Raw genomic sequence first — 14,174 nt, forward strand, 5'->3', positions numbered from 1 at the left:
TTTTCCAGAAACTCTTTGCCTGTGCCAATATCTTGAAGGGTTTCTCCAATGTTCTCTAATAACTTGATGGTGTCAGGTCGTAGATTTAGGTCTTTAATCCATGTTGAGTGAATTTTTGTGTAAGGTGTAAGGTAGGGGTCTTGCTTCATGCTTCTGCACGTGGAAATCCAGTTTTCCCAGCACCATTTATTGAATAGACTGTCCTTGCTCCAGGAATTAGTTTTAGATCCTTGATCAAATATAAGTTGGCTGTAGATGTTTGGGTTGATTTCTGGTGTTTCAATTCTGTTCCATTGGTCTATCCATCTGTTTCTGTACCAGTACCATGCTGTTTTGATTACAACTGCCCTGTAGTATGTCCTGAAATCTGGTATTGTGATGCCTCCGGCTTTGTTTTTGTTGTACAAGATTGCTTTAGCTATTCGAGGTCTCTTGTGCCTCCATATGAATTTCAGCATCATTTTTTCTAGATCAGAGAAGAATGTCTTTGGTATCTTGATTGGGATTGCATTGAATCTATAAATTGCTTTTGGGAGAATGGACATTTTGATGATATTGATTCTTCCAATCCATGAGCATGGAAGATTTTTCCATTTCTTGGTATCCTCTTCTATTTCTTTCTTTAAGGTTTTGTAATTTTCATCGTAGAGATCTTTAACGTCCTTGGTTAAGTTTATTCCAAGGCATTTGATTGTTTTTGTAGCTATTGTGAATGGGATTGATCTTAGTAGTTCTTTCTCAGCCGTGGCATTGTCTGTGTATACAAAGGCTGTTGATTTTTGTGCATTGATTTTGTATCCTGCCACTTTGCCAAACTCCTCTATGAGTTCCAGTAGTCTCTTAGTAGAGTTCTTTGGATCCTCTCTGTAAAGAATCATATCGTCTGCAAAGAGGGATAATTTGACTTTTCCTTCTCAATTTGTATTCCTTTAATTTCTTTTTCTTTTCTGATGGCTCTGGCTAAAACTTCCAGAACTATGTTAAATAGCAGTGGTGAGAGTGGGCATCCCTGTCTGGTTCCAGATCTCAGTGGAAATGCTTTCAACTTTTCCCCATTCAATAGGATGCTGGCCGTGGGTTTTTCATAGATTGCTTTGATTATATTGAGGACTGTTCCTTCTATACCCAATTTCATCATGAAAGGGTGTTGAATTTTATCAAATGCTTTCTCTGCATTTATTGAGACAATCATATGGTTTTTCTTCTGCAGTCTGTTAATGTGGTGAATCACATTGATTGATTTGCGAATGTTGAACCATCCCTGCATACCAGGGATAAATCCCACTTGGTCTGGGTGGATGATCTTTCTGATGTGTTGTTGTATTCTATTGGCGAGAATTTTATTGAGGATTTTTGCATCTATGTTCATCAGGGATATTGGTCTATAATTTTCTTTCAGTGCTGCATCTTTCTCTGGCTTAGGAATTAAGGTGATGCTGGCTTCATAGAAAGAATTTGTGAGGGTTCCATCTTTTTCAATTGTTCTGAATAGTTTGAGAAGAAATGGAGTTAGTTTTCCATTAAATGTCTGGTAGAATTCAGCAGTGAATCCATCTGGTCCTGGGCTTTTCTTTGTTGGGAGGGCCTTTATTACTGTTTCAATTTCTGTCTCAGTTATGGGTCTATTTAGGTTTTCGATGTCTTCATGGTTCAATTTTGGTAGATTGCATGTGTCCAGGAATCTATCCATTTCTCATAGGTTTTCCTGTTTGCTGGCATACAGGTCCTTGTAGTAATTTCTGATGATTCTTTTTATTTCTGTGGTGTCTGTTGTTATGTTTCCTTTTTCATCTCTGATTTTATTGATTTGGGTCTTTTCTCTTCTTTTTTAGTTAGTTGGGCCAATGGGGTGTCAATTTTGTTGATTTTTTCAATAAACCAGCTCTTCGCCTGGCTGATTTTTTGTAATTTTTTTTTTTGATTCAATCCTGTTAATTTCTTCTCTGGTTTTAATTATTTCTCTTCTCCTACTAGATTTGGGTTTGGTTTGCTGCAGTTTTTCTAGGTCCTTGAGATGCGCTGAAAGCTCATTTATTTGGTACCTTTCCAATTTCTTGATATAGGCACCTATTGCTATAAACTTGCCTCTCAATACTGCTTTTGTCGTATCCCATAAGTTTTGATATGTTGTGTTGTTATCCTCATTTACTTCCAGAAAATTTTTGATTTCTCTTTTGATTTCTTGAATGACTCAGTGTTCATTCAGGAGCATGTTGTTCAGTCTCCATGTGTTTGCATACTTTCTAGGGTTTCCTGAGTTGCTAATTTCCAGCTTCATTCCACTGTGGTCTGAGAAGCTGCATGGTATGATTCTAATTCTTTTAAATTTGCTGAGACTTGCTTTATGGCCTAGTATGTGATCAATCCTAGAGAAGGTTCCATGTACTGCTGAGAAGAATGTGAAGTCTGTAGATGTAGGGTTGAAAGTTCTGTAGATATCTGTTAGATCCATTTGGGCAATAGTGTCAATTAAATCTGCTGTTTCCTTGTTGATCTTCTGTCCGGATGATCTGTCTATTTCTGAGAGTGGAGTATTGAAGTGCCCCAGTACTATTTTATTGGAATCTAAGTCTCCCTTTAAGTCCCTTAACATATCTTTTAAATAGACCGGTGCCCTGTAATTAGGTGCATATACATTTATAATAGTTACATCTTCCTGCTGAATTGAACCCTAAATCATTATATAGTGCCCCTCTTTGTCTCTCTTAACAGTTTTTGTATTAAAGTTTATTTTGTCTGATATTAATATGGCTACACCTGTTTTTTTTGTTGTTTTTTTTTTTTTTTTGGTTTCTGTTGGCATGGAATATCTTTTTCCAACCTTTCACTTTCAGTCTGCATGCCTCTTTGTTAGAGAGATGTGTTTCTTGTAGGCAGCAAATGGTTGGGTTTTGTTGCTTAAGCCAATCAGCCAATCGGTGTCTTTTAACTAAGAGTTACGTCCATTAACGTTTAATGTGACTATTGATACATAGTGACTTTGCCCTGCCATTTTCCCGGAGATATTTTCTAGTATATGCTTTGAGCTTCCCATGCTCTTTTACTGGTTGTTTTCTTCCTTTACCTTCTTTCATATTGATGGCCGTGTTTCTGTGTTTCTGAGTGTAGCACATCTTTAAGTATCTTTTGCAGGGCCGGACAAGTGGTGGCAAAGTCTTTAGATTTCTGTTTGCTATGAAAGGTCTTTATTTCACATTCATTCACAAATGAGAGCTTGGCAGGATATAATATTCTGGGCTGGCAATTTTTCTCTCTTAGCACTTGTGCTATGTCTCGCCATTCCCTCCTAGCCTATAGTGTTTCTGATGAGAAGTCTGCTATGAGTCTAATTGGAGATCCTCTGAGAGTAATCTGACGTTTCTCTCTTGCACATTTTAGGATCTTTTCTTTATGTTTCACTGTGGTGAGTTTAATTACAACGTGTCATGGTGAGGATCTCTTTTGGTCATGTTTACTGGGGGTTCTATGAGCTTCCTGTACTAGGATGTCTCTGTCCTTCTCCAATCTCAGAAAGTTCTCTGCTAGTATCTCACTAAAAAGTCCTTCTAATCCTTTCTCTCTCTCCATGCCTTCAGGAACTCCTAGAACTCGAATGTTGGTTTTTTTAATGGTATCCTGTAGATTCCCAACAATCCTTTTTAGATTTCTAATTTCCTCTTCTTTTCTTTGGTTTGACTGTATGTTTTCCTGTGCTATGTCTTCTAAGTCCAATATTCTCTCTTCTGTTTCACTGACTCTGTTTTTTAGACTTTCTAATGTGTTTGTCATTTGATTGAAGAACCTTAAAAATCAAACTAAGATGGAGTGACTTAAGCTAACACTATTAAAAACAAGAAGCCACCTTTGCCCCAAATAAAATTAAAGTTTAAAAATTATAGGCCTAAACTTTTTTCCCCAAAGCTAAAATTAGGTGCAGCTATAAAAATAAGGGACCTTATGCTTAGCTAGCTGCGACACTTGTGCCTGGCTGTGCTAAGACCTAACCCAGTTTGTATACCTCCTGATACTCAAATAACGGTGTGGGAAGCGGGACGCTGCTCTCCCTCCAGGGGAACGAAGGGAGCGAGACGTCGTCTCCCTCAGGGTGAACAAGATGACGCTGACAGGGAAAGGAACTGCTAAAGAAGTAAATAACAAAATGGCGACGGGGTGCATGCCTCCCATGTGATCCCGTAGCTGATTGGATAGAGGACGCATGCCTTTCACATGATCAGCTCACGGATTGGACTGCTGTGTGCATGGACACTATAGTGCTTTTGATTGGTTGCTGCGGGCATATAAACCGTGTGGCTCTGTGCTGGGGGTGCTCTCTGGACTCCCAAGTCCAGGAGGCCCATCTGCGCAGACGCCAAATAAATCCTCTTGCTTTTGCATCAGCTAGTCTGGACTCTGAGTCTTTGGGGTGTGACTCTCGACGTGTTAGCATCCTCACTCAGAGGGTCTAACATGATCTATTGAGCTCTTCATTTCATTTTGATTTCTCTTCACTATCACACTTTCCTGTTCTACTAGTTTCTGCGTTTCATTTTGATTCTTCCTTAAAATTTCATTTTCACGAGAGAGATTTTCAATCCTGTCCAATAAGGATTTCTGTAGTTCAAGGATTTGCTTTTGAAAACTTCTAAATGTTCTTATCATAAATTTTTTGAAATCCGTATCTCGCATTTCTTCTATCTCATCATCTTCATAATCTTGGCTTGGGGTGTTTTGTTTATTTGGAGGCATCATAGTGTCATCGTTGATCTTGTTTCCTCGATTTTTGTGTTTGTTGTTTGGCATTGTTAATTCTTCTTCCCTCACTGTGAGTTTTTTTGTTTGTTTTTTATACTATTTCTGTGTTAAGTGGAGCCTTGGGGGCTTGAGATGAGTGTGGCCTGAGAGCTCTGCTTGGTTCTTCTGGGTTACGGGTGTGCAAAGGTGACACCCTCAGGTTATGCGTGGTAAATCTCTCTCTTTTTATTTATTTATTTATTTATTTATTTATTTATTTATTTTTATTTTACTTTATTTTTTATTCAGGAGGTAAGTAATACTGCATGGCTGAGCAGAATTGATGGTATTTAGCTTCTGATCTCTGGCTTCTACCCAAAGAGTCTGTGCTGGCTCAGTTTCTGCTGCGGACTCCCACTGGGTTGCCTAGGCTACTGAATTGTAGCCTTAGCTCTCCCCTTTTGTTATGCATATCCCGAGTGGGGCCTGCTCTTTGTCTCTTGCTCGCCTTTGCAAGGTTGGCGGAGAGAGAAACTTGTTTGTACCAGTACCCCCCACCCTTTTTTTTTCCTTCTCTCCTGTAGTCAGTCTGGTGAACTTTCCCGCCTAAAGCCTGCTTCCCTCTAGATTCTGTCCGCCATTTCCCCGCCAATGTCTCCGGTTACTGAGCTCACCTCCCCTTCCAGCGCTGATGTGTGGACTCGGAGCCCTGGGCGTCCCTGCTCTTCCCGCTGGTGTCTGTGTGACATCCACTCCCCTTCCCTCACTGGCACGCAGACCCTGCAGCCACCCGCGGCTCAGATTCCGCGCAGTGGGCGACCTTGCTCTCCCAGTAGGTCCTCCGAGTCACAGCCACTAGATCCGGAAGAGTTTCCTCTGCAATTTTTTCCTGATCCTTTTTCTGAGGCTACCGTAACTCCACCTTTATTAAACTAAATTTTCCCGGACTATCGGTGCGCGCCCTCACTATCCGGCCATCTTGGCTACGCCCTACTGTAATGTCTAACTTATCTTTTAATCCCTGTTTCCATGAACTTTTGCAGTCAGTCTCCTCGTATATGAGAAGGAACTTTACTTCAGATATCCTTTTCATGCTAATAAAGACTAGACTATAGGAACTAGACTATAGGCACTGTGTTCACACTGACTTTTCCAGATGATTGTGTTGTTTATCTTTTACACATTGATCATTTCTGGATAATTGCACTGTCTTTTAGGCACATGGAATAATATTCAACTACAAGCTCCAAAGGGTGCATGATGAAAATTAAATTTCGCCCTTACCCCATCACCAAAGGCAAACAGAATTCCTTTCTTTAAGACTGTAAGTTCTCTGCAACATTGCCAGATTTCTTTTCCTTAGGTACTTAGGCCTCTTAAAACAGCTCTTCTTCTCCCACAGATGGATCTACAAAACACAGATTTTTGAAATAATATTGTTCATTACCCCTTGTGGCCATTCTTTGTGGGAAGTAAGAAAGTGATGGGCTATTGCAGCCAGTGGGGGTAACTTTGGATCTGAATCCAGGTTAGACCACTTATCCCGGGTGTGTACATGGGGACACACCCCAGAGGAAGGGGAGTGGGATAGAAGTCGAAAGACTTCTGAGGGTTCTGCAGGTGCCAGCAAGTCTCCAACATTCGTAGGTGTTGTTTTCTGAACGTGATCTGCCTGGGGATTCCTCACACCAGTTTATCTGTTTTACACATGGGAGGTATTAGCATCACCTCCTTTCAATAAATGAGAAAACTGAGACACACAGAGGGTAGAATACAGAAATTATAAAATGATAGTGAAAATACAGTATACATTTCAGTGGATAAATAATATACAAGAGAGTTAGCATACTAAATTAATTACATGACTGAAGTATAAAATAAACCTATGCTTAGCATACTTATTGTATATAGGTATCACTATTAAAAACTATAAATAGGACATCTCAGTGCTTACATCCTATAAACATAAACAGGCTAGTATTTATGTTAAACCCTGTGCCATTCTAACAATAAGAGATATATCCATAAAATATACATTTATTGGGGCTGCACTGTGGTGTAGCAGGTGGGGCCGCTGCCTGCAGTGCCGGCATCCATATGGGTGCCGGTTCAAGTCCCAGCTGCTCCACTTCTGATCCAGCTCTCTGCTGAGAAAAGCAGTGGAAAGATGGCCCAAGTCCTTGGGCCCCTGCACCCACTTGGGAGACCTGGAGGAAACTCCTGGCTCCTGGCTTCAGATTGGCACAGCTGCAGTCATTGCAGCCAATTGGGAAGTGAACCAGCAGATGGAAGACCTCTCTCTCTCTCTCTCTGCTTCTCCTTCTCTCTGTATGTAACTCTGACTTTCAAATAAATAAATAAATCTTTAAAATATATATATGTATATTTATTGAAAGCCTTAATCTCATTTGATGAATTACCCATATAATTTTACATATGGCTGAAAATTATCTATTTATAAAAATGTGTTTATGTTGCTTTAATCAATTGCTGCTTAGTAACCATTATAATGGTTATTCAATCTGGGAGAAATTTGTAAAATAATATTTAAAGACAAGTATCAGGAAGTTTAGACTTCCTTTTAGTTTCTTGCACCTGTATTGAGATTTCAAGCCTGTTCCCACGTTTCTCCATTTAATGGCCATTTGTCACAGGTGTGTTCAGCAGTAATTATTAAATCCCTGTGACACTGTATGATGATCACAAAGACAAGTTTTTCTGATTGTCCTAGTGTAATTGTGAATGCATTCTCTTTCATTCTTTGAAGTTTATGTGGTTGGACAATAAATAGCACAAGGGTACTTCAAAAAGTTTGTGGAAAGTTAGAATCAAAACAAGTTTATTTTGCTGCAAAAACTTTTGAAATTCATGCATAATTTTTTTTTCATAATACACATTTTCCATGAACACTTTTGAGGACTCTTCCCGTAGCACTCGTTCTTTGTTTTTCAAAGCCACATGACATTTTCCCAGGGAAAGGAGCCACGGAGAAAACACAGCTTTGGAGTTCTCCTGGACTGACCCCACAACTAAGCCCCACTTTGGTTATTAAGACTTGCTTCTCTCTCAGGTCACATCCTTTTTCCAGACCCTGATCTCCCTTTTCATTTTGCTTAGCCTTTGTATATAATGCATTAGTCTCACAAGAAAACTATATCTATATACCAACTCTAAATAGTCATACGCACATATATGCCTAAATGGGTATGTGCAGAATTTATACATACATATACATATTCACGTATACTTATATGCATGTATAATGTCATCATTTTTAGCATTGATTTCAGTATCCTGGTTTTCTCCACTTGTCACATTTAATTTCTTCTTTTCCCACTCTCCAGTTTTAATGAATGATAGTGCTGTACCACATGCCATACCACCACCAGTTCAGCTTGAGATTTTTCTAACAAATCTTCAATGATATTAAAACCACTTCCTTTCTTATCAAACGGAGGTCCACCCTGAGATAGGGAAGAAGGCTGAATGGGCCCTTCCAGGGTTTTTGGAAGAGAGTCCCAAAGGACACGTTTGCTTTTTGCAAGAGTCAGAGAGTGGAGGGCAAGCTCTACCCCCAAGGAAGAAGGGATGCATGAGCAACACACTCAGTCCTTGTAAAAGCTTGCCCTTGAAAAGAACATCCTTGGGGCCGGCGCCGTGGCTCACTTGGTTAATCCTCCGCCTGCGGTGCCGGCATCCCTTATGGGCACCGAGTTCTAGTCCCGGTTGCTCCTCTTCCAGTCCAGCTCTCTGCTGTGGCCTGGGAGGGTAGTGGAGGATAGGCCGAGCGTTTGGTCCCTGCACCTGCAGGGGAGACCAGGAAGAAGCTCCTGGTTTCTGGCTTTGGATCGGCCCAGCGCCAGCTGTAGCGGCCATTTGGGGGGTGAACCAACAGAAGGAAAACCCTTTCTCTCTCTCACTGTCTAACTCTGTCAAATAAAAAAAAATCCTTAAAGCACAGGTGTTGTCAGCACGGCAGTGTCTCACGTTGATTCTTACAACTTTAGATCCCTCCATACTCCCTGTCCCACAAGCACTGGGCCTGGGCCATCTCCTGCACTCTGTACTTTCTCCTGCTCCAGGGTCCCGGCTGCCAAAAGTCTCCAGCAGCTCGAGTCCCGACAGCCACATCCACGTGGACACTTTCTCCAGGCATCCGTGCTTGTACACTTCAAGGAAGACAGGGCACAGGCACTGTGGAAATGGCCACCCTTGAGAACAGATGCCTGAGACCCCCGGACTCGTCCACATGTGCAGGTCATCAGTGTGTCCCACAGAGTTGTGTCCCACAACTGCCTGTTTCTTCTCGAATGGCCTCCTGTCCATGGCCTTCTGGCCTGGGACGTGGGAGATGCCCCCTTCCTTCATCAGGATGGTGAACTTGCTGATCCCTGCATATTTAACCACAGTGCTTGTTTTCACTGCTCTGCTGGGGCAGCCTTGGTGAGCTGCCTTCCTTGGCTCCAGCTTGTGCTTCTCCTGGGGGTAATAGTCCTTGTCACCCCCCTGGTTCAGGATGACCAAGGCCCCACCTCACCTGACCAGCAAGGAAGCAGTTACTGCGCTGCACCTGCTCCGTGCCTCATCCGCCACCTTCTCACAGACTTCACCTTCAGAACAGCCATCCAGGCTGGCCTAATGTTTCCACCTTCATGAGCTGAAATTGATCTATAAAACTCTTTCTTCAGAGCTTTTCCTTAGCCGTTTCTCACAGCCTCATAGAATTTGACAAGTACCATTCTTATTTTTAATAAGAATGCCTAATTCATCTTCTAAATTGTTTTACATTTTAACATTGATTTCTTGCTTGATTCATGATCTGCATCTTAGAGGAACGTTGAATACTTGTGTGGGTTTTTTTTTTTCTTTCTCTTTGGAGGAGGGCACTTATGTGGGGACAGAATGACCATTCTTTCTCCTTCATTAGGAATTTGTGGTTCAAAAACAGCTCTGCTTTTATGATTTCTACTTTATTGAATTTATGAAGAAATTCTGTGTTGCCTAATATGTGATCAGTGTCTATTACAATTTGATGGCTATGTATTCTGTGTTGATATATAAGCAGTACTAACTGTTATATGTGTGTCCTATGTCTGCATTATTTGATGAATGATTGAAAGGGACATGCCAAAAATCTTCATTTATGATTTTTTTAGCGCATCTTGCATTTCCCCAAGACTTTGAATACTATATTCTTATATAATAGCAATTGCTGCACATAGTTGCTGTAATATCTCCTCTGTTGCTACTTCCTTTTGCAAATAGGAATTATCAGTTCTGTTGCTGTGAGTGCTGCTTTGTGCTGGAATATTTGAGAATATAATATTAGCATAGGGAGCATAGGCTCTCTCACTTCCATTTTATTAGTGCTTGCTTGGGAGGCCTTTGCCCACTCTTTTTCAAGCTGTCACACTTCCTGGTGCTTTCCTTGTGTGTCTCTTGTAAATATCATGTAGCTGAATTCCATCCTTGTATTGATTTAACAATACGTTAATTTGTTACTCACCAAGGGGATTTAATCATTCTTCCCTCTGGTCATCCAGTTTATTGGTATTTATAATATTTAGAGATTGAATTTGCTGAATGATAGCATAGCTAAATATCAGTAGATTAGATAAAGAAATAAATGGGGCATCTGGTAGCAAAGAAACAGAGAATGGTTATTGGCTGCACCACTGAGCTCTATTATGATCTCACTTATTTTACTTTTTTTTTTTTTTGACAGGCAGAGTTAGACAGTGAGAGACAGTGAGAGACAGAGAGAAAGGTCTTCCTTCCATTGGTTCACCCCCCAAATGGCCACTACGGCCGGTGCTGCGCCAATCCAAAGCCAGGAGCCAGGTGCTTCTCCTGGTCTCCCATGTGGATGCAGGGCCCAAGGACTTGGGCCATCCTCCCCTGCCCTCCCAGGCCACAGTAGAGAGCTGGACTGGAAGAGGAGCAACCAGAACAGAATCCAGCGCCCCAACCGGGACTAGAACATGGGGTGCCAGTGCCGCAGGCGGAGGATTAGCCTAGTGAGCCGCGGCGCCAGCCCGTGATCTCCCTTATTTTACTGCAGAGGTAGAATTGTGTGGGATTGTGAAACTTGAGAGATGAGTTCAAAAATTGAATAGTACATAGAATCTTCTCAGGGCACCACAAGCACTTACCATTTACTGATATTTACATTTCTAGTTTATATTACTTTTGTATGCTTTTTTGGCATCTTCTGACATGGATAGTCCTATTTGTAATAGAATACCACAGACATTAGATAAATGACATATAGCCTATATTTCTCTGTGTGTCTCTGAATGCTTATATATATTATAATACATAATAGTTAATGTATTACTTATTAATAATTACTAATTAATATAGTAATATCAATATTACTGATATTATATAAATAATATACAATATGCTGATCTTTAATAATATTATACAAAATATATGACATATTGATTATTAATATTATATAATGTTAAAATTATGATTTATACTATATTATATTGCTTATTATTGATATATTATATTATATATATATATATATCATCCCGAGCTTTAGTATGGTTTTCCTGCATGCCACTCCTCCCTCCCAGAAATTGTTGAACTGATTTGAAAATTCAACTATGGATTGTTATTGTGTGTGTGTGCATGTGTGCGTGTGTGTGTTAATAAGGGTGGAGTGAAGGTTTAGCATTATGCATATTATAAGATTTGCTTTAAAGTTTCAAAATAAACTAAACCTTAATTTTCCCAGTTTCATTATGTACCTCTTGTTCTTATACAAAGTATTTTATCTTTCTGAATTTTTTCTTGTGTGTGGTTTTTTTTTTCTTTTCTTGAGGACTTCTGCTTATTTGCAATGAGAAGCAAGAGTATTGTTCTTTCTGGACCCTTGAAAGCTCAAAAAATTAATTCCTTGCTCTTACAAGAAAATAACACTTTGGTTAGATTTAGAATTCTTGGTTTGCCATCCTTTTTCCTCAAATATTCTGAGAGGTGTTCCAATGTCTTATAGCACGCAAAGTCACAAGTTGCCTACTAAGCTATCACCTAGGTACTTCAGCACCTTCTCTCCTCTGAGTTGTGATGGGGGCCAGGACTCAGGAACTCTCTCCAGTCAGCTCGCCAACAGGGGGAGCAAGAGGAGTCGGGGAAACCAGAGAAGTTCTCTCCTTCCATGCTGTCTCATAGGCCTCACCTGCTTGGGGGCTACTTGTTATAGTAGCTGTGCCTGGTGCCTTACCAGCAGTGAAGGGTCCCCTCCTCCTGGACCCCAGCTCCAAAGGACCCCCTCCCTTTTATGCTGACACATTCTGATCATCCTACCTCTTTCTGTTGGTCCCCAGTTCTCTGTAGGTACAACCTCTGTGTTAATGCCAGTGTCCCCTTCTTGGCTTTCTGGTCTTCCAATCCTACTTACCAAACTTCTATAATTAAATTCTCTCTTACAATAACTGGTGTGGTTTATGCTTTCAGGACTAGATCCTGATTTACGCAGATTAGAAATGAGAATTATGAAATCAGTCTTATTATCTTTAGTTTGTAGATAACCATTTATAAAGTATTTTCCAATACAGAAGAGAGCAGGATGTCTTACTCATTGGTCCTTTTCAACATGGGGGTCCCATCTATCTTTAATTCAAGAAAGTTTTATTGCTTTTTTTGCTATTTTCTTTAGTTATTAAATGTTGTATTGTGAAAATGTTGTTTTATGTTTCCTTAATGAGATGTTCACTTGTTGGTCACTTTCCCTCCAGCCCCAAGACTCTCAACCTTGTTCCCCTCTTGTCCCTCTGATCTTGAGCTGCCTGGATTGGTCATTGTGACCCCTCCCAGATGTCAACAGAAGCACCTGTAGTCATTTGGAAACGAGTGACCTCCTATTCTGTGTTATCTCATTCATGAGAGGTCCTTCCATGCTCTCTGGCTGATCCTCCTTTTTTCTTATGCCTCTCTTATCACTGGCAGTTTTCCAACATCTACTAACATCCACAACCAAGATTTAGACCTGCGGGGGTGGGGAACACCTGTCCCCTGGGCCATATAGGGGTTGTGAGATCACTTGATCTGGCCTTGCTAAAGCAACTGCTGGTGGGACTCAAAATTCAGTACATCTATAGCAATCTAATTCTTAAGTTGATAATTGTGTATGGCCTGGAAAAGATGCTACATGTATCCACACAGCCCTTGGTGGAAAAGGGGTTTCCTATGCCTGCCACAGTGTCCTTTTTAGCTGCATGGGTCATTGTTTTCTGGGGACACACCCAACTATCCACTAACTCAATGGGAATTTTTTAAGTTTGTGGAAATCAAAGTCTGAATTGACTGTGTTTCTCCCCTCAAAGGCAACCACGAGGGATAAAGTTGTGGTCACCAACCCTGCGAACAAGGCTTCCTCTGGGTGGGATCCCAGTCTTCAGCTGATGCGTCTCTGCCTACCTTCCAAGGTGCTTCTGAGAAGCAGAAGTGCTGCTGCTAACGCAGGGGTCCTTCCTCAGGAACTCCAGCCTCGGAGGTGCTCCTCTAAGCTGCTCCTCCAATCCACAGCCTCTACAGCGCTAGGGCAAGAACTTCCACCCCTGCAGCCTAAGGAACCTTTGCAGATCTTCTCCGAATTATCTCCCGCATCTCTCTAACTCCCTAAACTGTGCTCACAGGGGAAGAGCTCTGAACGTCCTCTGTTGATTTATTGTACATTTGCTGTGAGTTCTTACTCCTTGATGATTTTCTATGGGGTTGTGTATGAGGTTGGGACTCTTTTGAGTTTCAATAAAACTAAACTTTTCTTCTTTATTTTTCCTTTGTTCTTCATTTCCTTGGTTTGGAGGGTGAACACCTGGCACACTAGCCCCTTGCCAGAAGTCCACCAATACATGATGTATATTTGAACTTCTTATGGGACTTAGAAAGAGAGAAAAAAACACATTTTGTAAAGAGAAGGAAAAAAGATTTCATGAAAAGCAGTTAATAATTATCAATACAATGGTATTAAACAAAGAAACCAGAAATGACTGACAGGTATTTAATTACCTAAAGGTAACCTCAACAGTCATGGAGACTGCCTGCAAATGCAAGGAGGCTTTGGTTGGACGGTTTTCTGATGACATTCTGCAAGCCCCGCTTATCTTTCAGACCAGATACATGGACGTTTTGAGAGCACTCATTTTCTTCTTCCCACTTGTAGCATTTTCACTCCTGTCCAAATTCTCTCTACCAGGGTGGACCAGTTTGGAGTGTTTCTTCCACAATATCATAGGCATTCAAGTTTAGGGTCTTTATCCAACAGTCCCCATTTTCTTGCATGTTAAACATTCAATAAATGTTGAGAGAGTTCCAAGAGAAGGAAGAAAACCAAATTCTGAAGTTGGAGGGAGTTAAAATTACATAAGCAAAATGGGTACATGTTTCCTTTATAGCATTCTCGTAAGGTCCAGTAGATCTTTCTTGGACAATGACTGAATAAATCTCTACAC

At 40.8% G+C, this 14,174-nt stretch overlaps 1 protein-coding gene across 6 annotated transcripts in view; it reads left to right on the top strand.

The window, feature by feature from the left end:
• Positions 1–14,174, top strand: part of LOC103345403 (potassium channel subfamily U member 1) — a 212,222-nt gene that overhangs the window by 63,615 nt on the left and 134,433 nt on the right. Inside the window, exon 2 of one of the 6 annotated variants that reach the window (XM_070079220.1) lies at positions 13,047–13,403. The exons of the other annotated variants lie outside the window; for them this stretch is intronic. The gene's annotated coding sequence lies outside the window, so the exon portion shown is untranslated. The remainder of the gene's footprint in view (positions 1–13,046; positions 13,404–14,174) is intronic. 6 annotated transcript variants of the gene reach the window in all.

This window comes from Oryctolagus cuniculus, chromosome 1, assembly GCF_964237555.1.
Source record: "Oryctolagus cuniculus chromosome 1, mOryCun1.1, whole genome shotgun sequence".
Taxonomy (NCBI): Eukaryota; Metazoa; Chordata; class Mammalia; order Lagomorpha; family Leporidae; genus Oryctolagus; species Oryctolagus cuniculus.